Below are 27,780 nucleotides of genomic sequence, written 5' to 3'. Positions count from 1 at the left end.
TTCGTCATTTAACCACTGACAAGGTGCTATGGCAAACGGATCCGTAAGCTGTACGTTATACCACTCGGTAATGTTAATTTTTTTTTTAATAACAGTGCTTATCGCTGGGTGAAGCTGCTGTGATATGTCGACAACATTTAAAAAAAAATAACAAATCAAAATATTCTATAATGTTTCTAAATCTTAACTACTTTGAACCGCTTCGTCGTAACTCTCTAGTCGTACTGGTTATCACTCCCGGGTTTTCTGCAACCATGATGCGCGCGCATCCCGAATGTTTACAAACAGTAAATAGGCCTATTATAATGGCCTCATGACAGCCAATGTCAAAACCAACCACATGACAGTTTAATGCAATGTTAACCCATAAAGCTAAATGATGTCAAGTTGTCATGACAAAGACACTGACAGGATATGATATATTGGTTTATGTCAAGTTGTCATAACTCGGACATCTCAAACAATGTCATCTTTGCATTAAAAATGACATAATTAAGCGAATGACACTTAATGACAGTTGTTACCGCTCTATCTCACTCTGATTGTTTACAGAAAATCGCACACAATGGAGGAAACTCTTTGCTGGCCTCCGGAGAGCGTGGAAGTCGATAAAAGGATCCTTCCAAACCCAGGAAGAAACCCAAGTGTGTGCTTTTGTGCCTGAGGATCCATCGCAGGAGCTTCCACACACATCCGGCGTGGATCCGACGGGCACAAATCCGCTGGAGTCTGAGCCAACAGACCGTGAGTCTCCAGATATTACCACTCTGATTCATGTCTATGTCAGCCTGATGCTTCTGGGTTTAGTTTTCATTTTTCCTCGTCTTCTGCTGATCTGCACAGGTGTATTTCGTCACAAGCAGATGCTGCTGGAGTTCATTCTCATGCTGTATATTAACATGTTGTTGTGCATTTTTCAGGATCCTTTGAATCTTTTTATTATGTGGCAAAGAAACTGAAGTCGAGACCTGGTGTCAGTAATCATATAGGATTTCGCTACTCCGATCACAAACTAGTATGTTTCCCTTTCTGTATACACATATATATTCATATGTTCTGTATATTTCTGTCTTTACTCTTTCAGTCCTGATGAAAACATCAGTGTTTACAGTTTTGATTAGATTACCATGTACACAAACAAGAATAAATCACTTTACAAAAATGTCTTAATTTTTCAGGTGTTCATCAAATTTATTAAGAAGAACCGGCCTGAGAAACTAGTGGAATTGGTAAGTTGAAAAGACTTTATTCCTCATAAAATGTTTTATTAAATTCTAATTTGGTAATTGATAAGTTTGTATGTAGACAGTATAAGATATCTTTGAAACATCAGTTGTAAAGTACATTGCTTTCATCTTCGGCAGCCCTAGAGTGGAAAATGAAGTGTACCGGGCCTTTATTTAGGAGATTTGAGATCAGTAAGGAGTTAACTAATCTTTTGTCAATCTCTTTTCTTTAGCCTGGGTATTCCTACCCTTTAAGTCAAGAGGCAGCTGCAATGTTGATGGTGCAAAAGCCTCCAACTAGCAAGCATGTCGTACAATTATATGATCACTTTGTCATGGAAGATCAAGACATCTTGATTATGGAGTATCCACGTTCCTACATCAACCTGTTTGAGTATGTTGAGCGAAACAGAAGTGGCCTGATAGAAACCGAGGTGAAACTCATCATTCGGCAGCTCATTGTTGCTCTTCATCACTGCATGAGTCGAGGTGTTTATCGTCACACGCATATGAAAAACATCCTTGTCCACAAAAATACCCTGCATGTAAAGCTGATGGACTTTGGAGACACACTGCTCGTCGAAGAAAGACGTGAGTCGGCTTTTTAAGCACAGTTCACTCATGACTTATTTACTACAGTTCACTGATGGTGTTTTACTGAACACTGAGCATGTGTTTCTTACAGGAGATGATGAACCTCTATTAATCAGTGCAATCAGAAAATACGCTGAATGGGCAACAACTGAGGACTTGCGCGTACTGCTGGATCTGCTGGTCCCGAGAATAACTCGTTGCTTTTGGATAAGACCACGCGACAAAGGTGAGACCAATAACTAGTGTGAAAAACATATAAAGCCCTGACATGAGTGACAGTGACATTATCAGTGGGCATCCAGAGAAAGTCATAGTAACAAATGCAGTGTATTTCATGGTAACATTACCTTACATGAACTACATGTCTCAATCAAACATGACCAATCAGATCTCTTATAAAAACGTTTACAGAATGCCTGGATCTTCTTGAGCGTCTTCATGATGTAAAGTCACGGATGACGTTACAGGCCATTTTGGATCATGACTGGTTTAAAAGAAAAACTGAAGCATAAGAAAAGTAAGCATAAGAAAAAGAGATTTTTAAAAATTTTTTTGACAGATTAAGGCCGTCTTGGCACCTCTTGACCATAATTAATATCATGCTCTCATTATTTGGCAGGTTCCCCTGCATTGGCAGCTCAGGGCCTATAGTTCAGCTGTATGGGTCATCAGCCGGGGACGGTTCACGCTTTAACCCTGGGGCGTGGATAAGACCACGTGTGTCCAAAGGTGAGACCAACAATAGGTACAAAATGGAAATGACATTGCTTGAAAAACATATAAAGCTCTGACATGAGTGACAGTAAAATTGTTTGTGTCAAACCTTGATGAGTGTAAAGAGATGGAAAAGAGATGTTTGTTTTGATAGATTAAGGCCTTCTTGGCACCTCTTGACCTTAAAATCATGCTCTCATTATTTGGCAGGTGCATTAGCAGCTCAGGGCCTATAGTTCAGCTGTATGGGTCATCAGCCGGGACCCCGGGGACGGTTCACGCTTTAACCCTGGAGCGTCTCCCTTCCACCCCTGCATGATGACACTGATGGCAGCTGTCCTCTACTTGTGAACTGTTTGTGTGCCACCAACCCTCTCAGAACATTATCGCGTACCACTGATAGCGGTGCGAGCCCCACCTTGCAGCCTGACAGGAAGTGCTGGAGGCTTACATTTGGACTCCGTTCTTCCAGGCCAGACCACCATGTTTCAGACAAGCGTCGTGTCAAGCCCAGCCATTTTCCTGAATTACTGTGGACAGTGGATTTCACACAGCTTCAGTGTCCACACAATTTAATGCCACACCTTGTACTTGCCTGGAAGTTGGCTTTAATCAGTCCTTCCTTAGTGAAAAAAATAGTACACTTAAGCACAGTTTATTCAAATGTAATTTAGTGTAACTAAATGTATTTGTAGCACACTGTAAATCTGTTCAAGTGGATCAACTCATTTTGTACTAAATGCATTTTAGTTGTCCAAAAACAGTGCTGAAGTTCAGGTTGTATTAATTGTAATGGCATCATTATTGTGTGCTTCTAATACAATAAAGTGATCTTTAAAAATAATGGCACAGTTTAGGAATTTGCCTTTTACTGGTATTTTACAGACACCCCCTAGTATATGTTACAACAGAGACACGGAGACTGAAGTAGAAGCAATCCAGTTAAGTATTTATTTACAAGCAGTAGAGCACAGAATGATAACAGGCAGATATAGCGTGATGAGAGATGAATGGGATATAATACTGTCCTTTTCAACTTGCAGATGCTGGATGAGAGATGCAGTTGAGGGAGACGATGGAGACACTCACACACACACAGGTAGGTTTGCACACGGGGAGACCAGGAGACGAAGGAGATGAAGGAGATCGCTGGAGCAGGTAGGTCAGTCGTTTGGGAGTCCTTAAGGTAAGCATACATATCATGTAGTGCGAACGAGACCGGACAGTGCGTGTGTGTGAGTGTGGTGGCTTTATGGTGCTGGTGATTGCAGAGTAATGACGTGCAGGTGGCGGTGATTAGAAGGCTGGTGATTGAGTGCGTGGGTACTGCAGTGAGGTGGAACCTGGCGTGTCTGTGACAGTACCCCCCCTCCCACGGCCCGCTCCTGAGGGCCGCGGACCTCGACGCCGTGGTGGTCGTCCTCTAGGTCGTGGGGCAGGTCTGTCCGGGTGATTGGCGTGGAAGTTCTGTAATAGGATAGGATCAAGGATATCATTCTTGGGTACCCATGAGCGTTCCTCGGGGCCATAACCTTCCCAGTCAACGAGGTACTCGAGCTGACCACCACGGCGCCGGGAATCCAGGATCTCATGAACCACGTAAGCTGTGCCGTCCTCCAGGATGAGTGGAAGGGGGGGCTCGGCGGCTGCCACGTCAGGTTCTGTGGAGGGAACAACAGAAGGGTGGTGAGGTTTTAGTAGAGAAACGTGGAAAGTAGGATGAATTCTACTATACTGTGCAGGGAGTTGGAGACGGTAAGTGACGGGGTTGATCTGCCGAAGGATGGTGAACGGGCCAATGAAGCGGGGACTCAGCTTCTTGCAGGGCAGACGCATCCTGATGTCCCTGGTGGACAGCCAGACCTTCTGCCCCGGTTGATAGACTGGAGCGTCGGAGCGTCGAAGGTCGGCTGTCCTCTTGCGTCTGCGCAGGGCTCTCTGCAGTTGGTGGTGAGCTGAGTCCCATACCCTCTCGCTCTCCCGGAACCAGTAGTCGACTGCAGGGACGTTGGAGGGTTCCCCATCCCAGGGGAACAGCGGGGGTTGGTAGCCGAGTAAGCACTGAAAGGGTGTTAGTCCAGTTGTGGCTTGACGGAGGGAGTTCTGTGCGTACTCGGCCCAACCCAGGTACTGGTTCCAGGAGTTCTGGTGGCCGTGACAGAAGGTACGCAGGAAGCGGCCAATCTCCTGGATCTTCCTTTCCGTCTGCCCGTTCGACTGAGGATGGTATCCAGATGACAGGCTGACGGTCACACCCAGGAGGGAGAAGAAGGCCTTCCAGACGTGGGAAATGAATTGAGGTCCTCTGTCGGAGACTATATCTTCAGGTATTCCATAATAGCGAAAAACATGGTTGAATAGCATCTCTGCCGTGGCCATAGCGGTAGGTAGACCCTCCAGGGGTATCAAACGGCAGGACTTAGAGAAGCGGTCTACCACCACCAGGATGCACGTGTGACCGTCAGACTCAGGGAGGTCGGTGACGAAGTCCACTCCCAGGTGTGACCAGGGTCGCTCAGGAACGGGCAGAGGAAGTAGCTTGCCGGTGGGAAGATGGCGTGGACTTTTGGAGATGGCGCACTCCCTGCAGCCCTGCACGTACCTTCTGACGTCGTTGGCCATGTTGGGCCACCAGAAGCGTTGTTTGAGCAACGAGAGGGTCTCATTGACCCCCGGGTGACCAGTGCCAAGTGATGAGTGGGTATTGTGCAGAAGTGGAGTGCGACGTGCCCGTGTGACGTATTGCAAGCCTTGGGGGCAACCCGGCGGAGTGCGTGTGGAGGCATTGGAGGAGGGAATGGTTTCTTCGGACCACTGGATAGGGTTCACGAAGATAGACTCCGGCAGGATCTTTTCAGGCTCTTCGGGCTTGTCCTCAGGGGAATGGATGCGAGACAGAGCGTCAGCTTTAGTGTTCTTAGAACCAGGGCGGTAAGAGATGGAGAAATGGAATCTAGAGAAAAACATGGCCCAGCGAGCTTGGCGAGGGTTGAGTCTTTTGGCAGCCTTCAGATATTCGAGATTTTCATGGTCAGTGAGAACTTGAAACGGATGAGTAGCCCCCTCCAACCAATGCCTCCACTCCTCGAGGGCAAGCTTGACGGCCAGGAGTTCGCGGTCACCGATGTTATAGTTGACCTCCGCCGGGTTGAGCTTGCGGGAGAAGGCGGCGCATGGATGAAGTCTATTTGGCGTCCCCTGCTGCTGTGAAAGGACCGCTCCCACTCCGGTGGTGGAGGCGTCCACTTCCACGATGAATGGTAGGTCCGGGTTAGGGTGGACGAGGAGGGGAGCGGTGGTGAAGGCTTTTTTCAGGGTCTCGAAGGCGTTGGTGGCAAGTTGGGACCAGGACAGAGACTTGGGCTGGTTACGGAGTAAGTTAGTGAGGGGACTGACGATGGTACTGGAATTCTTGATAAATCTGCGGTAGAAGTTGGAGAATCCTAGGAATCGTTGGAGCTCTTTGATAGTTGATGGAGTGGGCCAGGACTGGATAGCGGTGACCTTCCCCTCGTCCATCCGGATGCCACTGTGGTCAATGATGTATCCTAGAAACTGTACGGAGGGTTGGTGAAAGGAGCACTTCTCAGCTTTTAGGAAGAGGTGAAACTGTCGTAAGCGTTGAAGGACCTCCGCAACGTGGTGGCGATGTTCGGCCAAGCTCCGGGAGTAGATGAGGATGTCATCAATATATACCAGAACGAACTTGTGGAGATACTCCCGGAGCACCTCGTGAATGAAATCCTGGAATACGGAGGGGGCGTTGACCAGGCCATACGGCATGACGAGATATTCGTAGTGTCCGGTGGGCGTGACAAAGGCGGTCTTCCACTCGTCCCCCTCACGTATCCGGATGAGGTTGTACGCGCTGCGGAGGTCCAACTTGGTGAACACAGTGGCACCGCGGAGATGTTCCAGGGCCGCTGGGACGAGGGGAAGTGGGTAGCGGAATTTGACGGTGATCTTGTTGAGGGCACGGTAGTCGATGCAGGGCCTCAAGCCTCCGTCCTTCTTTGCCACAAAAAAGAAGCTTGAAGCAGTAGGGGAAGTAGACGGGCGGATCTATCCCTGTTCGAGTGCCTCTTTGATGTATTCCTCCATGGCCTTCTCCTCCGGTAGTGATAGGGGGTAAATGCGTCCCCTAGGCACTGGTTCACCCGGTAGCAGATCGATGGCACAGTCCCATGGCCGGTGTGGAGGAAGTTTGGAGGCGCGCTGCGGGCAGAAAACGTCACTGAAGGGGGCGTAGTCCGGGGGAACATCCACGGAGCGTTTCTCGACAGGGCTTTCGATAGAGGTGGCGTTCATGGAGAGAGACTTGGAGAGTGGAGACTTTGGAACAGGAAGCGCTGGGAAACAGTCGGGAAAGCAGTGATCGCCCCACTTCAGGATTTCGCCCGTGCGCCAAGAGATGGTGGGATTGTGTTGTTCTAGCCACGGGTGCCCTAGAACCACGTCAGCGGTGGATTCCTCCAGAACCAGCAGATGTACCTTCTCCGAGTGCAGGATGCCGACACAGAGTTGAAGAGGTCCCACATAATGACGGATGTTCTTACGGCTCAGGGGTTTGCCCGTGATGGAGTGGATTTGATAGCTAGTCGGAGACGGGGAGACTTTGAGGTTGAGTTGTCGGCAGAGGGCACCAGAGATGAAATTTCCTGCTGACCCTGAGTCGAGAAGCGCCACCACTGGAACAGAGGTGTTTGCAGCAGTAAGGATTACAACAGTAGTGAGTGGTTTCATTTTTTGGATAGAGGGAAAAATTGCACTCACCACGGGCCGAGGAGGACGGGTTGGGCATGTGGAGATGACATGCCCCAGTAATCCACAATATAAACATAAGTTCAGGGTCAGCCTTCTTTGTCTCTCATTAGTGGTGAGACGAGAATGATCAATCTGCATGGGTTCGGTGGCTGGTTCTGGAGAGCTGACGGGTTCGGACCGACGGAGGAGGTTGGTGATGGTTGACTGGCCCTGGTGCTCTAGGAGACACGACTGCATACGGGACCCCACGCGAATGGCGAGTTGGATGAAGCGTTCCAGTCCAATGGAGTCCTCGTATGCAGCGAGATGCAGCCGCATATTGGGTTCCAACCCCTGACGGAATGATGTGATGAGAGCTTGTTCATTCCATCCGCTGGTGGCGGCTAGCGTTCTGAACTGCAAGGCATATTCGTTAACAGAGAGATTACGTTGTTTTAGATTATAGAGTTTCTCACCAGTCGATGAATCCGTCAGAGGTCTCCCGAAGACCTCTCGGAAGTGAGAGACGAACGCCGAGTAAGATCTGACCACAGGGCCCTTTTGAGTCCACAGAGAGTCTGCCCATTGCAGGGCCTTACCTTGCAATTGCGAGATGATGAACGCTATTTTAGCCGTGTCGGTGGTGTAGAATTGCGGCTGCATCTCCAGGACCAGTTCGCATTGGAGAAGGAATCCGCTGCATTCCTCCGCCGATCCAGAGTAGGGCGCCGGTTTGGCCATGGGACTGGCGGTGAATGCAGGTGAGGAAGCGGTGCTGGCTGGTGCTGGAGTGGAAGCGTTGCTGGAGGAAGATGACGATAGCTGTGGTGTGAGTGCTCGGCGTAGCGTGTCCACGAGCTCTTGAAACGGGTCGTTGGTGCTCATACTGTGAAGTTGTTAGGGTCCGGTCTTCTGTTACAACAGAGACACGGAGACTGAAGTAGAAGCAATCCAGTTAAGTATTTATTTACAAGCAGTAGAGCACAGAATGATAACAGGCAGATATAGCGTGATGAGAGATGAATGGGATATAATACTGTCCTTTTCAACTTGCAGATGCTGGATGAGAGATGCAGTTGAGGGAGACGATGGAGACACTCACACACACAGGTAGGTTTGCACACGGGGAGACCAGGAGACGAAGGAGATGAAGGAGATCGCTGGAGCAGGTAGGTAAGTCGTTTGGGAGTCCTTAAGGTAAGCATACATATCATGTAGTGCGAACGAGACCGGACAGTGCGTGTGTGTGAGTGTGGTGGCTTTATGGTGCTGGTGATTGCAGAGTAATGACGTGCAGGTGGCGGTGATTAGAAGGCTGGTGATTGAGTGCGTGGGTACTGCAGTGAGGTGGAACCTGGCGTGTCTGTGACAGTATACCAGTAAAGCTCACTTATCTGGAGACCAGAGAGACATTGGGAACAGATATATGTACACCCATGGATTCAAATCCGGGTCGCTGCCACACAAGCGCGCTCGGTTTACCAGTTGCACCACCGAGCAGATTCACACAATGCAAAACTCAAAATGTTTTGAAACAAAAGCCAAAATATGATTTCATTATTATTATTATGGTAACACTTTACAATACGGTTCATTAGTAACATTAGTTAACATGAACTAATGATGAACTGCACTTATACAGCATTTATTAATCTTTGTTCATGTTAATTTCAGCATTTGCTAATACATTATTAAAGTGAAGACAATTAAAAAAATAAATAAATAAAACTCACCGAATGATGCTTTCTTTCTGCTCATGATTAATCTGACTAGTGTACCCACAACTAACAATTTCATCAGCAAACATCATTAGAGATTCTGTATCTGCAGCATCTTCAACCTGCAAAATTCAACAGTGGAAGAGATGGTTAATAATCATCTTAAATATGATATAAACCTGACACATTGAGTTCAAATGATTGCTTACCCTACAGATGAGAAGAGAAGATTCCAGATCCATTACATCCTCCTTGCTCAGACAACCGAAGTTAACTTCTCCTGCACAGAGAAAGTTGTAGCACCACTCCCTCAGGAATGCAGGAGGAGGACCCCCTTGTGCAAGGCTGACTGCAAATATTTCTCCAACTATTCTGTTTGTAAAAGGACCAACTGTAAAACTCCATAAGCTTGTCCATCTTTTTCAATGCATTAACATAAATTAACTTTAATAGAGGACTGCATTACCCACCTGAAATTCTCTTCATCAAGGTCAGTTAGAGAGTATTTAGGATTTTTTCCCTGGCTCCCAGTCCCCTCAAAGAACCGGTTTTCAATCCCTGAAATCATGTCTTAAGCAAAGAGCATTTCTTTCGTTAATGGCTTGTTATATCAGATTAAAAATCTAGAAAATAAGTAAAAATAACTCACCAGTCAGAAATTCCTTTCTGAGAGCCCCAGTATCAATGCCCGACTCTCCTATAAAGACCACCCTGAGCAGACTGACAGGAGATACTGATTTTTTTCTCTTCCATTAAATAATGCCTCTCTCTGGAAGGTCTTCTCTGTCAACACACAACTTAAACTCTGTTGTTGTGTCAACTTGCTCTTTAAGGAATGTCAAAACATCTTCAAGGCTGTGAAGGACATAATATTACATCAATTACAAATTTCTAGATGTTAATCAGACGTGTATCTGGATTTGTTAAATATGGTTGTTTATTTAATATTAGGGTATGATGCGTTTTGATTAGCAGACAAACATTTTTTTTTTCAATGAAAAGAAGAGGGGGAAATTTACAAAACCTCTTACCTTTTTAGCGTACATGCAGTTGTGTGCGCTGAAAAACCTTCATCAGAGCAAGATGCTGCAGAAGCCACTGTACAAAAACTATAATAAACCAAATGAAAGAATGCATTGGTAAATACAGTTAGACACAAAGACAGACAGGTTATATAAAACACTGAAATGCACATCACCTCTCTCTACAGAGACTTGCATGGATTGTAATATCATCTTTCAGGAATTCTCTGTAGCAAATTGGACAAGCCACCTGAGTGGTTTCCCAAAAAAGGTAGTGTATTACATGACTTGACAGACTTTGAAAAACTTAATTTTATTACTTTTGGGCCTGGTTTCACAGATTTCGGTTAAACCAGGATTAGGCGTCAGTTCAAACAAGCCTTTTAAGTAGCTTTTATAAACGTGCCCTAGAAAACATTACTGTGTACATTTTGAGACAAAATAATGGCACAGACATATTAAGATATGCACATTTGGTGCACATTTGATTCAATAAAATTAATATATATATATATATATATATATATATATTATATACAGCAAAGAAAAGATACAAATACATAAAGCTTTTCAGGTTTTTCATGTATCCAGTTTGTGTAATCTTCACTGTATGAATTAAATATAGATCAATCATTATTCATTATTAAGTTACTATTCAGTCATAAGCGACGAGTGATTTCCTTGTCTTTTGTTGTTTGATTAACATTTAAAACACATTCAGAGAGCAAGAATGCAAGGGCTGCTGTCTCTTTAAGACACATATGCGTTCTCTCTCCAGTGTATAAGTTCACTTAAGACATAACCGACAATGCTTACTAGAATACTCGCTAAGACGGGCATGTTGACATAATTTTGTGTGAATTTGTCTGTTCAAGCACACGACTTGAAAGAGACCTCTATATTTGCGCGCTGTACACGTGCTTCGGATGAGTCTGCGTGCGCGCTTCGGATGAGTGCACAAATCTTCTCAAAGCACGCGCGCAAGTTCTCATTCGCGTCTTGCACTCGGATGTTTAAATTGGCAAGGCTTAAACGAGTTTAGTTTAAATGCAGACAACAACTTGTGCAGTTCAGGTATCACCTGCGTAAGCTATCAACACCCGGTGATGGCGAAGTAAATGACTGCTCATATAGAACATGCGGCATTCGCACTGAACAAAGTTTAGGGGTAGCCAGAATGCATATAGGTGGTCGGTTCATCAGCTCTCTGCGTGAACTGAAGCGGTACCGCGATCTGTCACTCCACAGAGTGCTAAGAAAGATCACGACAGCTCGAGAGACGTCCATGGTCTCACTCCAGTATATGGAAAAGTAGTCGGTCACTCCTTGTGTTTTATGAATAGGCTAACAGGTGAGCCGAGGGATAGCACAAAATTACATACATCTCTAAAATTACTACGCAATAGGTGTGTGAAGTGAATGAGTGTAAACTGAGCTCAGCGCAAATCAAATAGCCGTGCTGTTTGTCTCTCAGAAATCAGAGCTTTGCAAAAAATTAGTCTAATACATTAATAAAATACTGCATCATAAACATTTTTTACTATTTGATATGTATTTAAATGATTTAAACCTTGCAAGATGATAGTTGAAACACAAATGGGCAAAAAGTATGAAATGAGCAGCGCGTCCGTAAATCAAATAGCCACGTTTCTCTTGCGTCTCTCAGAAATCAGCTTTGTCAGTAATAGGCTGCTATCAACTAAAACACTAAATCATCATAGACACTTTCTACTATTTGATGTCTACGTAAATGTTTAAAACATTGTACGATATGATAAATTAATTAGTGTAAATTGTATCAAGTCAAGACAAGTGTAGGACTATATTTTTTTCCGCAGCCAAATGCCGCACGCCGGAGATCCGGCACGGTGCCGGAAAACTTTAAGCCCTGAGACTGACTTCTGTTCATCTGAGAGTTTATCAGCATCCCTCCTCCACCCCATCTCCTCACTTCTAGTTCTATCTACCTTTACCACACCGGGGGGAGTACTCTGGGTTTGGGCCAAAATTCTGAGCTCAGAGCCCTCTCCTCGGACAGCATGCCAAATACGCATAACTTTACTCTATTTAATTATATCGATATGTGAACTCGTGAAACTGTACCTCTGTGTGGTCACTGTCTTCAGGAACTGAAACAGTCTGCTGTCCCATCCCTGCCTGGAGCAATTCAAGCTCCTCATTTGCCATGGGAGTTGTGGCCGTACTTTTGGGAAGTAAGTAAAAATTAAGTGAGACTGTTTTGTGTAATTTATTTTGTTTAGGGATATTTATTTGTCTCTTTTTGCCATGCCTAAAATATCCTGGAAAAGACCTGTGGATAAAGTGCAAATATGAATTGATTAGTCAGCGCTGCTAGAAGACAAGAACATAGTGTGCCTTTTCTTACTGTATAGTCAGATCAATTTAATATCTAGGGCATGGTTTCACTGAAATGGTTTAGATTAAGCCTGGATTATGCCTTATTTCAATTAAGGCATTATGTAGCTTTTATAAACAAGCCTTAGAAAAGGACATTACTGGTGTATATCTTGAGACAGAAAACAATGGAATTTACATACTTTAAGATATTTCAGTGCAACTTACTCTCAGTTAAAACGTTTCAAACATTTATTGAACGATATGTTGCGGAACACTGCATGATAACACTGCGGAACATAATAAAACAGAACAAGAAAAGAAAATGTAAATAAAAGAAAAGAGCACGGTCTTCTAAACCTCGTCTGCTTCAGCTTCACTTGAGGGAATCCCTTCCTCAGCGTGCCCGTTTTGCGCCTCTGAAAAAAACAAGAAAGGCAAAGAGTCAGTAAACACACCTACTCGTCACACAAACGGTTTTAAACGAGCCCCCCGTGAGAAGACGGACTTACAGAAGGGGATTCCCTTGGGTTGGTCCAACACCTCGTCCTGCCAGTGGACGATGACCAGGAGGATGTCCGTGATCTGGCGGCACTTCCTCCTCAGCAAGTTGCTGTGGCCAACCACGCTCGTGACCACCTCCATCATCGTCTGCGCCAACTTGCGTCTTCCGGCTGGTGGCCAATCCTCTGCAGCTCGATGTAATAGTGACCCATGCTGCAGATTGCCTTACTCAGTTTGCGCTCGATCCCCCGGTCGTTCGCGCGCCTTAGGTTTTGCATCACCTTGTGTATTTATGTGTATATATATATTCCTCATCTAGTTTCCAAGTCATTTGAATGCTTAACTGGCATGGAAAAGGCAGTTTCCGCGGAACCCGAAGGCTCATGACCTCAGGGTCAGGCTCGTTCGACAGGGGACCCCGTAACCCTTTCCAACGAGTCCCTCCACGAGCCCCGGGTGTTACGAAGCGGGACTGAGGCTGGAGATCCAAGTGCAGCGTTTTATTTACAGTGAGAATGGTCATACAGGCAGAGTCAATCAGGAACAAACAGGAGCAGCAAAGGACAGGCAGGGTCGTAGTCAGGGTACAGGCGGTAGGTCAAAAGGCAGGCAGATATCACTCACAGAACAGTATACGAGGCAAGGATCAGGACAGGCAGCAACGGGTCAATAAACAGGAACAGACAAGGTCGAGAACAGACAGGAATAAACGCTCAGAAATTGCAACAGTGTTAACAATACTTCGCGGTGAGGTGGTGTGAGTGGAAGTCCTTTATAGTCCTGTTAATGAGCAGCAGCTGGGTGTGGTGATCAGTGTGGTGTGCTAGGGTGGATGTGGCAACAGGTGATTGGTGTGATGTGAACATGTGACTGATGGAGGATTGTGGGAACTGTAGTCCGGGAACTGACAGGAGCAGACGGTGATCATGACACCGGGGCCACCCGGTTCGCGAGATATGAATTTTCATATTCCAACAGGAAAAAAGACCATAACTCTGGAACCCAGTCTTGTTCGTCTTGTATAATCGAGTTCTATACACGGTTCAAATTTCAGAAAGATCCGATGTGTCTCCACAGAGATATTTGACCAAAACGATCCGGCGCTTTTCAAAATGGCGGCGCCCATAGAAAAGCGCCATTCTCGGCCAACTTTTGCTCATAACTCAGGAACGCAAAGCCCCAGAATGCTCAAACTTTGGTCAAAAACTCTCCTCTGTCCCACGACCTGAACACATCCGTCGCGGGCCCCGGGGACGCCCCCTGGGTCTTGTTCGAGCCCTTTCCAGCAACACCATCCCAGAGCCAAGGGGTCATTGCGTCCCTGAGATATAAGGCAAAAACGCCCAGACTTTGACCACCCCTAACTCCAAGACCTCGGGGCTCAGGACCTCGGGGGAGGGCGTGTTCGATAGAGGCCCCCAAGACCTTCCTTTGACCTTATTTTCATAATTTTCCTCCACAGTTTTCCCAAGATATAAGCAGAAAACCCAAGCACCTCAGTTCCCATGTATTCAATGGCCCCACACAACAACTTCCCGGACAGTGTTTTTAGATGCAATTTAAGATTTGATGTCAATTTGATGCCGGTGATTTAAGTCACCCCGAGTGCTTAATTTGCATAGAACGGGCAGTGTCCAGGAACCCAGTATTTGGCGGCCATTACGTAATGGGCAAATGGGATGTTTTTTGTTTCGGTCAATAAAAGCCTTAAATTTGGGGTCAGGACCTAGGGGCGTCGAACACTAGTACGTGGGGCCCTCTGTAACCACGTGTCAAAGAGCCGTATTCCTCGGATTTTGGGAAGCGCCTTAAAAAAATCTGCAAAAATATTCAATGAAAATTAAAGACATGTGCTTGTCACTTTTCTCTGCCTTTCGACCCCCGACGAGGTCGTAGGGCCGCCAAACTTTTCGATTTGTCCGATTTGGGGGCTTGTGGCGAGAAGAAAAATGGCACCCCCTGGCCGTTCGGCCCTTTCTAAGCGGCGCCCACTAACCCACTATGGCAAACTCATTCGAATAATGGGCGAGTGGGTTGTGGCTACAAATTTTCAACGGTGGCCCCTCGGGGCCCCCCAAGTGATGTACCGAAATTTGCACGTTGGCCCCTGGGGGCCCCCCGACTGACATACAGAGAGCGCCTGGCTGTAACTCCAAGGGAAAAAAATTGCATCGTCGTAGAGTTTCGTGCTTTGGGCCCCTGAGTCGGGGGCCCCCGGGGGGTCAGAATCTCAAATCTCGAGGGCCCACGACCTTTCATCTCCACGCGGGGGCCTCCTGAAAATTTAGTGGGTAATCAGGCAGATAATGTGTCCGTGGGATGGGGGGAGCGTGGCCTGGAGGTGGTCAGTGGGTCATCTGGTCGTTTGACCACTATAGTGGGTAATTGGGCAAATAATGGGTTCGTGGGACGGGGGAGTGGCCTGGAAGCGGTCAGCGAGTCACCTGATCGTTTTCCCACTATAAGGATTGCTAATGTGTCGTCATCATGACGTATTCCCAGTGGTAAACACAAGGCATTTTGAGAATCCGCGGCACAAACAGACTTCTTTGCATGGAGGGAAGAACGCAGTGTTCAAGATGCCGTCTACATGCTGTGTTATAAACTGCAATAGTCGTTCTCACGATAGAAGTGGCATAAAGCTTAAGAATGGAATATCCTTTTATCGTTTTCCAGGATGGAAAAATAATAGTACAAGCAACAAGACGTTCCGCAATAATATAAGCCAGCTTGAAAATGTCATTTGCTGGTGTGTTGAGCATCAGTAGTGTAATACTTAGATTTTAATCAGAATATAGTCTTTTAAATAGTCAGGCATAGCATTAGTTATTCAAACGTAAGAAATGATAAAAAAATAAAGACATACCTTGTTCCTCCTCGTCTAAATTCAATTCGACCATCAGTTTTTACACTTTCGTGTGAAAAAAGCGTCAAAATTAAATATTTATTGTGCACTTTATTCAGATTCATTGAATAAAATGTGTGTTTTAACAAGTGTGCTGAAATCATTGATCTTGTGCTGCACTGACAGACAGCTGTTAGATCGCGCCCGCGCCTCTCTCTCTCTCACACACACACACGCACACGCTGGTTTGTTGAATTCTGACTGCATGCAGATAGGTGTAATCGACCACTGGTCATCAGGGTCGAGAAAATCACAAAACGCCCAATGCCCCTCCTAGCTAATGGAAAAGTGTCAGCCAAATTCGCCCTACGAACCCTTCGAGTCATTGTTTTTTCCACGAACCCATTATATTGACTTCCTCTCTCAACTTCCCTGGGGCTGGCGAGAACGGGTGGATGATGTTTGACATCATAGCGTCCAGCGGCGAGCACTCCTCTGGCTTGTGGATGCGAGCTGCTGTGTGTTTGGGACACACTTCTCAGTGGGGTGCAGCTGCCGGGAGAGCGTGTTAAGAAAGGGGCCACGTGCGGACGGCTCGATGACAATTCCTTTCTGTCCATTAATGCGGCAGCTTCCATGACTTTCCATTCCTTTCTGATCTCTGCACTTGACATCAGGGGGGCATGGAAAAACCCCTAGCTGTTCAGATTTGTATCTGAACCCAGACAGACGGAAGGAGGAAGAAGCGAGAGTGAGATGGGTGATCGATTGTAAACACCATTGCAGTTGTAATCGATTCCCCAGCTACATAGGGTGATTTATATCTACCCTCTCTCCTCTTGTTCTTCCACCTCCTGTGTATATATATGTATATATATATATATATATATATATATATTATATATAATATATTTATATCCATGTATGTATATGTATGTATATATATACATATATATATATATATATCAACATGCTCAGATGCTTCTTATGGTCAGACTGATAGCTGGGCCATAGTGATTATTTTTGTCAGCCCGCCATTTCTGTTTGATAGTAAGAGGATCTTTTAGGCTTAAAAGAACCTTAGATTCCATCCTTTCATGTAAAAAAAGGAGCATTAGGAGTCTTTGAGGCACAGGAGGGTCTATATTTTATGTGTTTAAAATAAGACCTTATTTTCCTGAATAGTTTTCCGAGCATGTAGTCAGAAAATTTTTTTTTGTTTTGGGCAAACTGAAGTTGATGGGCTGGCTAGAATATATGTTGTGCAGGCCACAAAATGTCCGCCTCTTAGCCACCTGTTTAGAGTGGCTTCTCATCTGCTGTTTTCTAGAGTGGTTTGAGTTGGCACTCGTCACTTCAGTTAATATGTATGTTTAGGTCAGCCCTAATTGACCGCCTGACATTGTTTGCTTGTGAGCTTCACTTTCTTTCTCTTATCCATGAGATTTGGAGGTGAAACCCAGGCTTCACTAGGCTTGTGGCCCTGTAAGAAGGCCCATAGCTTAGTGGCCAGGCTAGAGCTAAGTTAGGTGTGTTATTTACATATAACCCTATGTAACCTATCCCTTGTTAGGTTGTATAGTTCCTAGTTCTGGCCTCGTCCGAAGGGAGTTGTTAGGCCGCATGCCCATTATCCCCTTGTTATGTTGGTGCAATTGTTGAGTTTAACAGCTAGATTGTAGACTGTTTTTAGACTCCCTGATGCCGTTATCTCAGGTGGTAGGCCCTTATCTTCGCGTAGATAAGTCGTGCTGTGTGTGCTAGGCCTCAGTTTTTTATGCTATGGAAAATGTGTTTTTTCTTCTGAACTACTTGTTTTTATCAAGTTTGAGTTGACGTTGCTAATGTTTAGCATCCGTCCTCTATGGCTCAGTACAGATTTGAGAATCTGTAGGGAGAAAATTATTTTCCTCTTTGAAAATAGCATATACATCAAAGTGTTGTGTAAAAAATCTTTAAAGTTCTAGACTTTATATGTGAGCTTACCTATGCTGCCACAGATTAGCACCTGTTCTCATAATAGCAGGCTTTTTCATGTAGCTGCTTTTGAAGACATTGGTGACCTAACATTCTCCATTTGTAGGTTTATTGGTGTTACTGAGTGCATCATCTGTTGGATTGCATACTCGGAGTAATGTAGTATAGAACAACTTTTTGAGAAAAGCTGACCATCATGGCCTGATGGTTGATATGGTCTTGGACTGGCTATTGCCACGTGTTTACTACGGTAGGTCGTAATAAGGCCACCTTTTAGTTTACATGTTGGCACAGTGTGTGATATGGACAAACGGGCTGAATGCCACTTGTTGCTGAGATTGTAGGCCCTATAGGCCTCTTTTTTAGCTGACATTTTGGCAGGATGCTTGTGAATCCAATACCACCATCGGCCATGCCCCACCTCTGTTGAGTAGGCCTTAAGCAGGCCTCTCTTGGAGTATGTGGTGTAATATGCACTCCTTTTAGAAAATAAATCTTTGAATGCATGGCCTAATGGTTGGTATTGTTATGGTCGCCACGTGCTGACGCCACATGTTTACTAAGGTAGGCCCAATGGGCCTCCTGTGTAGCATGTTGGAGTTCAGTTATGTACTCCTCTCGCTTTGAGAGTAAAAAGGTGCTTTTTCCGAGTACTGTTCTGAGTGGCTGACCTCTCAGGGTTAGTTTTGGTGGTAAAACCTTACTGAGGTTTGGTTATGTTACGTCCCAGTCTAGGGGGTGGGGAAGCAACATAAATGAAGAATGTCACGTAAGGAGAGATTTTTGTTTATTGTAGAAGCTTAGTCATCCATTCAGTAGGCTAATAGGTCCAGGAATGGGCATAAACCAAAACAACAAACAAAACAAAAACTAACTATTTTTTTAATGATCTATCTGAACCGAAACAAGAATAGGAGCCCACTCCCCACAAAAATGGGGCATAACTCTATTTACAGATTACCTTTTAATACCGACACATGTTAAGCAAATAAAGCTTCTACTGAATGGTGACGTTTACAGATAACCTTTTAATACTGACACATCTGAATCAACTAAAACTCCTACTGAGTGGTGACATTTACAGATTACCATTTAATACCAACAACATAAGAAAATAATAAAGAAAGATATGGTGGGAAAACAGTGGGTCAATATCGTACACAAACAGGAGTATTAAAGATAATTTTACAACAGGCCGGAGGAACGCTGACAACAACGCGTTCTCCCGCAGAACACACACACAGAGCCGCGCCTCCCTTGCATTGCGCAGAAGCGCGCTTTTAAAGGATGCGATCACCAGCGAGGAGCCAATCCACTTTCCCAGGCAATTAGAAGCCGGAACCTGGAGCAGAGACGAGAAGGAAACTCCAAAAAAAAAGACAAGCAAACACTAATCACAGAATATTATATACGTCCGAGGACGTAACAACCCCACCAATAAGAAATAAACTCCAGTATTTAATAATAAAATGTAATATCTAACAATAAAAAAAATTATGTACCAACTGACCTGGAAAGAGCATCAGCGATAACATTGTCAGTTCCTTTCTTGTGCCTTATTTTTAAATTAAATTCCTGCACAATTAATGACCATCTCATCAGACGCTGGTTATGATTTGACATGCGCGACAGAAAAGTCAGGGGATTGTGATCTGTGAACACTTCAACTGGGAGAGAACTACTGCCCAAATAGACTTCAAAATGTTGAAGTGCTAAAATTAAAGCAAGAGTTTCTTTTTCAATAGTACTATAGTTCTGTTGAGGCTTTAAAAACTTCCTCGAGAAGTAACACAGGGGGTGGTCAACTCCACAGTCATCCTCCTGTAAAAGCACTGCTCCGGCTCCCACAGCACTAGCGTCTACCTCAAGTTTAAAAGGGCGAGTGAATTCAGGGGCAGCGAGAATTGGAGAAAAACACAACAAATCTTTTGCCGCTTTAAAAGAGTTTTCACATGATGGAGTCCAGATAAAGTTTCTAGAGGAGCTCAACAAGTCAGTAAGCGGAGCCACAACAGATGCAAATTTTTTGCAAAACGCTCTGTAATAGCCCACCATTCCGAGAAAACGGCGCAACTCTCTTTTGGTCTTAGGTGCAGGATACTGAAGGATGGCAGCAACCTTTGCATCTACCGGACGAATTTGACCATGTCCTACCTGCTTTCCAAGGTACGTTACTACAGCCTTGCAAAATTCACATTTAGCTAGGTTGATGGTTAATGAATTCTCACTCAACCGGGTAAAGATCTCCCGTAAGGTCTTAATGTGCTCTTCCCAGCTATTGGAATATACGACAACGTCATCCAAATAGGCTTCGCAATTTTTAATTCCAGACAATACTTTCTGCATTAACCTTTGAAAGGTAGCTGGAGCGTTTCTCATCCCGAATGCCATTACGGTGTAATTTAGAAAGTTATCTGGCGTCACAAAGGCCGATATTTCAGACGCACGGGCAGTCAGCGGCACCTGCCAGTACCCTTTTAGAAGATCGAGTTTCGTGACTAAGCGGGCCGCTCCTACTCGATCTATGCAGTCTTCCATACGGGGCATAGGGAAAGAATCAGGTTTTGTGACACTATTAACCTTACGGTAGTCTGTACAAAATCTATATGTTCCGTCAGGCTTAGGCACCAGAATACAAGGCGAGCTCCACGGACTGGAACTGGGAACAGCAAGCCCTTGATCAAGCAAATACTTCACCTCCTCTTTCATTATTTCCCGTTTTACAGGATTAACACGATAGGGATGTTGACGTATGGGAGCCGATCCCTCAATCTCAATATCATGCACTATTGCAGTAGTCTGAGAGGGAGTATCTGCAAATAAAGAGGGATATTCTTTAATTAACACCATAATATCTTGACACTGCTGGTCAGGAAGATACGACAACAATTGTTCAATGTTTAACAGCATTTCTGAATTTTTCAGTCTAGCAGTTCGTTCAAAACTGTTAACTGCATCATTTTCAACGTGGCCGACAGGTGTTACTACGGCAACAGACGGAACATCCTCAGCAGCACTAGCTCTTATATAGTAAGGCTTTAACATATTCACATGACAGACTCGTGTTTTTCTTCGGCGATCTGGAGTATGCACCACATAGTCAGTTTCACTAAGCTGACTCTCAACTTTATATGGACCACCAAATTTCGCCTGCAAGGTTGAACCTTGGACTGGAAGAAAGACCAACACCGAGTCTCCAGGCTGAAAGTTTCGTTTAACACTTTTTTTATCAAAGTGAGCTTTCATTTTGTTCTGTGCCGTGACTAAATTCTCTTTTGCCATGGCACACGCTCGTCGCAACCGATCACGGAATTTGCTCACGTAATCTAAAACAGACATAGGGGAAACAGATTCGTCTAGTAACTGTTCGCGTAACATTCTAAAAGGACCGCGAACAGTATGCCCGAACACCAAATCAGCAGGTGCAAATCCCAGTGATTCTTGTGTGGTTTCACGGACTGCAAACATCAGCATAGGTAGTCCCTCATCCCATTCTTTTCCCGTTTCCACACAGAACTTACGCAGTAGAGTTTTCAGGGTTTGATGGAAACGTTCTAACGCTCCCTGAGTTTCTGGGCGATAGGCGCTGGATAGTATATGCTGCACGTTTAATTCGCGAGTAACTTGGGCGAATATTTTCGATGTAAAATTCGATCCTTGATCGGTTTGTATAATTTTTGGTAGCCCAAAAACCGAGCAGAATTTAATCAATTCCTGGACCACCTTTTTCGCTTTGATTGTGCGCAACGGAATCGCCTCCGGATAGCGAGTCGCAGCGCACATCAAGGTGAGAATGTATTGATGCCCGGCTTTTGATTTTGGAAGTGGGCCAACGCAGTCTAAAATAATACGCTCAAAAGGTTCTCCCACTACAGGTATTGGATGTAAAGGAGCAGGTGGTATGGTCTGATTGGGCTTACCGGTCAGCTGGCATACATGACACGAACGGCAGTAAGCGGAGACATCGGACTTCAACCCTGGCCAAAAGAAGTAGCGGAGTACTCGCTCGTATGTTTTCCTAATGCCTAAATGACCAGACAGTACATGATCATGAGCTAGTTTAAGTATTTGTGCACGATACGCCGAGGGAACAACAACTTGACAAGAACTATCATCCCTTTTCCATCTACGCATAAGCACTTCGTTATCCCAATAAAATGCAACTCCAGACTTGGGAAGACTATTCTTGTCAATTGCAGCTGCAACACATGCACCTAGTGAAGGATCAGATGTTTGCAACATGGCCAACTGTTTTTTCCCGATCTGGAGCGACTTAAGTTTTGTGTGAACACTTTCAGTTACAGGTGACATTTCAGGCTGAACGATAACTTTAGCTTCCACTCTTTCACCATCAGATGCTAAAAATGAATCTGACAGATCAACAACATCCTGGAGCTTACGAGCTTGAGCGCGCGTTACGGCACAGACTGGGAATGTACTGGGAGACTGCTCAGCTTTCTCTGTTAGTTCACCTAACACATTAGGAGTGTCCACAACGACAGGCTGCGAAAAAACCTTACCTCCAGCTAAATCGTTGCCCAGTATGAGGTCAACCCCATCCACTGGAAGCTGAGATCGCACGGCCACCTGCACACATCCTGAAACAAGTTCAGATTTTAAACACACAGTATGTAAGGGAACCTTAATACAGCCGAGTTCCATACCTCGGAGCAACACATTAGTTCCCGTGTACGATTCATTAGACAGCGGCAGCACTGTACTCAACATAAGCGTCTGAGCGGATCCTGTATCACGAAGCATAGTTATTGGCTTAAAAACAGAGCCATCAGATAACGCTACTGATCCAGTTAACAGAAAAGGTTTATATATCGACGACTTAGTCGATTCAGCAGGTGTGGTTGAGACGGACTTTACAAAAGCAACACTTTTAGACTTAGTCTGATTTTTCTTTTTTCCATGCTTCACAATCCGCAATGAGATGACCCGAATCAAGACAGTAAAAACACACTCTTTTTTGTGCTGTATTAACTGGTGAAGGTCGCCGACCTCCCTGTGCTCTCCCGCGTACAACTTTAACAGCATCAATAAAGTCTTTCCCCGGCACTGCAGCATACGAGCCCACAACTTTCTCGTGCCGAACAACATGGGGGAAGACCACCCTATGAGTTAACACAAACTCATCAGCAAGGACAGCGGCTTCTGCGGGCGAAGATACTTTCTGCTCGTTCAAATGAATTACAAGATTATCAGAAAGACAACCTTTAAAATCTTCTAACAACATTAATTCACGAAGTTGCTGGAATGTGTTCACTTTGCATGCAGCACACCACTTATCAAATAAAGCCTGTTTTTCCCTTGAAAATTCAACAAATGTTTGTGCGACTGCTTTCTTATGGTTTCGGAATTTTTGTCTGTAAGCCTCGGAGACCAGCTCATATGCACGCAACACAGCCGTTTTTACTACGTCATAATCTAAACTGGTATCAACAGGCAGGGATGCACATACCTCTTGAGCCTTTCCCACTAATTTGCACTGTAAAAGAAGAGCCCACATTTCTTTTGGCCACTGAAGGGCTGCTGCTACTCGTTCAAATGCAATAAAGTAGGAGTCTACTTCAGCCTCTCTAAAAGGTGGTACCAATTTAACATGTTTCCCTACATCAAAAACGGGAACTGCATGAGAACCTGCTACCGGGGCTGCAGGACTCGAAGTTGCCCCAGTCGCGGCTGGCAGAGAAGCGAAAGAAGGTAACCCCGGAGATTGCATATGTACCTCTTCCATTGGATCCCCATGAATATCAATGCCCCGTTTTCTCATCTCCATTTCTAACTCTCTTAAACGTCACAGCTTATTTTGATGCTCTTGTCGCCTTACTTCTAACTCCAACTCTTTCAGACGAACCGCTAAAATTGGATCAGGAGGTACAAAAACAGTACTGCGAGGCTGCGCAATATGGGAAGGTTTTTCTTCTTCACCTAACGCGACCGCCTCTTCCTCGGATTCACTTGAAACCGTTACATCGGGCAATATCTGATATTCTACCAATTTTTGATGCAACACGGCCTTAATTTCCTTTTTAGTAGCATAACGTGAAACAGATATTTTAAAGAAATGAGCTATTTTGATCAGATCGTCTTTCTTACAGCGATTAAACTCCTCCGTAGAAGGGGACAGCGTAAACGCGGTCAAATCAAACTCCATTCTCTATACTCCTTCCTCCCACGTTAAAAAGAAAGCAGGCGACAAACAAAAGAGAGAAGACTTACCGAGTATGATGATAAATCTTTTAGACGAGCCCCCAATTTATGTTACGTCCCAGTCTAGGGGGTGGGGAAGCAACATAAATGAAGAATGTCACGTAAGGAGAGATTTTTGTTTATTGTAGAAGCTTAGTCATCCATTCAGTAGGCTAATAGGTCCAGGAATGGGCATAAACCAAAACAACAAACAAAACAAAAACTAACTATTTTTTTAATGATCTATCTGAACCGAACAAAGAAAAAAAAATAAAAATACATCAGACTTCCCTGTCTCCCTATCTGCTCAAAACCAGGAGAAAACTCGAAACAAGAATAGGAGCCCACTCCCCACAAAAATGGGGCATAACTCTATTTACAGATTACCTTTTAATACCGACACATGTTAAGCAAATAAAGCTTCTACTGAATGGTGACGTTTACAGATTACCTTTTAATACCGACACATCTGAATCAACTAAAACTCCTACTGAATGGTGACATTTACAGATTACCGTTTAATACCAACAACATAAGAAAATAATCAAGAAAGATATGGTGGGAAAACAGTGGGTCAATATCGTACACAAACAGGAGTATTAAAGATAATTTTACAACAGGCCGGAGGAACGCTGACAACAACGCGTTCTCCCGCAGAACACACACACAGAGCCGCGCCTCCCTTGCATTGCGCAGAAGCGCGCTTTTAAAGGATGCGATCACAAGCCGGAACCTGGAGCAGAGACGAGAAGGAAACTCCAAAAAAAAAGACAAGCAAACACTAATCACAGAATATTATATACGTCCGAGGACGTAACAGTTATAACTACATCAGCCTCCTTGAGTCTGGGTGGATTGTCATGTGGGCACTTTACAGTTTAACTACTGTCATTGAGTCATATGTCCTGCTCTTAGCAAGACAGGTGTTTAAGGTGGCCCTCACAGGCCACCATTGAATGTCCTTCCATGATTATGTGCCCACAGTGTGGTCTACCTGTTATTTTTTTTTTTTTGTGTAATAGTGCTTAGCTCCCTAAGCTGATCATGGGTTGTAGGCTTCCATGAGACGTACTCCTGAGGTTCAGCCCTAGGCTGGTTTGTGCTCCCATGTATCAGGGTTTCTAACACACAGTCTGTGTTTTTACTCTACAGTTGCTAAATGCCACTTGTCGCTGAGATTGTAGGCCCCACTTGGCCTCCTTTTTAGTCGATTTGTTGGCAGGATGCTTTGGAAAAAAAAATGACCACCTTACAAAGGCCACGCCCCACCTCGACAGATAGGCCCTAATCAGGCCTGTTCACGTTGGCTGGCAGCGTTCTATGTATTTCTTCTGAGGAAGTTTCAATACTAAATACATAGCTTTTGGGTGGACTGGTTATGGAAGCCACTTGCTGATATGTTTACTAAGGTAGGCCTCTTCTCGGCCTCCGGTGTAGCATTTGGAGCTCAGCTGTGTACTCTTCTCGCTGTGAGAATTTATGTTTTTCCGAGTACTTTGAGTGGCTAGCCCTTCAGGGTATATGCCGTGGTGAAACCTTACTGGGGTTTGGTTTAAACTGCACCCGTCTCGAGTCTGATTTTACACTAGTTAAGCTGATAGCCACCTAGATGTCTAGGGTGGATCTATTGCATGCTCCTAGAGAGTTGGCCAGGGGCCCAGATTATATTTAACCTCCTTTGTGTCAGTTATTTTTCGTTCTTTGGTGCCTAAGAACATTGCCACGAGCTGAGGCCACATGTCTGTTGAGGTGATAGGCCCGCACGGGCCTTCCTCGACTATGTGTTGCCATATGTTGTACTCCTCTTGCTTGAAAGAGTAAAAAGGTGCTTTTACTGAGTACACTGCTCGTTGGATTGTGTTGGGTAGATTATCACGTGGGTGCTTTGCAGCCTCCTATGCTGCCATTGAAGTTGCCTGTCTACTGCCAGCAAGACAAGTGTTCAGGGTGGCCCCTCCAGGCCACTTTCTGAATATACTTCTGTATCATATTCAGTTACTTTCATGCTGCAGGCCCTCTTGGCCTCCATGAGTATGTGCCCATTCCATGGTCTACTTGTTAGGTGAGCTTTGTAATTCTCTTTCGGGTTATGTACGTAATAGTGCTTAGCTCCCAAAGCTGTTCATGGTGGTAGGCCTTAATTAGGCCTCCTCCTAAGATTCAGCCATAGGCTGGTTTGTGCTCCCCTGAAGCATCAGGTGTTTAGTGTACAGCCTCCTCACTGCATTAATTCTAGGATGAGTGGCTCATACTCCCCTCAACATGAGGGTTCATAGCACTCCCCGTCTCTGCGCGTGGGTTTAAGTTGCTCCTGTCTCTTTGCAGTCACTTTTACCTGCTCCCTTCTGTGAAGGATGTGTTTTTGAGATTCTTTGTTCAGACAGGGATTGGCCAAGACTAAGCTTGTCTTATGATAGACCAGGTCGGCCTCCCTGGTGTCATTGGGGGTGACTTCGTTCCCCTCTAGTGACTGGTCGGGGTTCCCTTTGATTCCCTGGCCTCATTCCCTAGAAGAGATCACTTTGTCTGCAGAAAAGTTGGTCTCAGATGCTCTAGTGGCCTTATTAGACCTTCTCACTCTATAGATGAAGGCCTTCTGTAGGCTCAGCTTGGGCTGTTGGCCATAGGGAATGGTGTCACTGACAGCCTGGTGTGACCAGAGGGTGAGTTGTTAAGTGTTTCCTTCGAAACTGCTTGACGTTTGTCAGCCATATTTTTGGCATGCGTTCTCCTCAAGCATGGCAGCATGGGTATATCGTTCCCCATTGCATATTCCAATGTAGAGTTGAGTTCTCTTTCAAAAGGGTATGTCTCAGGTTACATATGTAACCATGCTTCCCTGAGAACAGTGAACGAGACTCTGTGTTTCCTTGCTATGCTTCGGGTTGCCTGCCTGCAGAACAGTCCCCCAAGACGATAGATGCTCATTGTTTCTTCAGACACTCCTTTATACTCCAGGTCGTGCCATATTATGTCATAGGCTGTCGCCAGCCAATAGGGATTGGAGTTGTTGGATAGTTGGCTTTCAGACACCTGGGCTCCCGATTACGTATTCCAACGCAGAGTCTCATTCCCTGTTCTCAGGGAACCATGGTTACATACGTAACCTGAGACCTTTTACACTGTGATTAACTCTTCATAGAGATTCAACTAAAACCACATCATATATGGTCAGTCTAATCTTAAGGGCTTAGTGATGTTACTTTGCAAAGATCTTGAGTTTTCATTGAAGGGTGTGTCCGTGGCAGCCTGACAAAGCCTGATGTTTTACCATGGAGGAGGAAGCTGTTGTAACTCAGGCATACTATGTCTGATCTGCCCCAAAATTCACGTGTGATAAGAGTCCTTGCCTAAAGACATCTTTATGACAATATATGTAGCGCCACCAGCTGGCCACCGGAAATGGCATGTTTCACACTAATTCAATACTAGAAACACATTTCAATATGCCACAAAGTACCAAACCTGTTAGGCTGTGTTCCATTCCAGTTTTAGACATGCACTCGCGAATTTCCATAAACACTTCCCCTCTGGGGAATCCGTGCCACAATTTTTAAGTGTGTTCCACTTCGTGAAGTGGATGAAGTGGCGAGTCTATTTCATATGTACACTTCAGGCAGCTCCATAACTCACAATGCAACATGTTTATGATGTCACCGCATATCACGTTTAATTTACCCCACCACAAACAACTCTATGATATAATTATTATTTTTAAAAACATTTAAAACACACATACAGTATATACATATAGAATGCTGTATTAAGGGAAGGGCCTTTAAAATACGAACTGGAACACAGCCCTAGAAACACGTTAAATCAGTGGTTCTCAACTCCAGTCCTCGGGACCCACAGCTCTGCACATTTTGTATGTCTCTCTTATC

Source organism: Chanodichthys erythropterus, chromosome 3 (assembly GCF_024489055.1).
Source record: "Chanodichthys erythropterus isolate Z2021 chromosome 3, ASM2448905v1, whole genome shotgun sequence".
Classification (NCBI taxonomy): Eukaryota; Metazoa; Chordata; class Actinopteri; order Cypriniformes; family Xenocyprididae; genus Chanodichthys; species Chanodichthys erythropterus.
The sequence above is the reverse complement of the archived record's forward strand: the minus strand, read 5'-3'. Positions refer to the sequence as shown.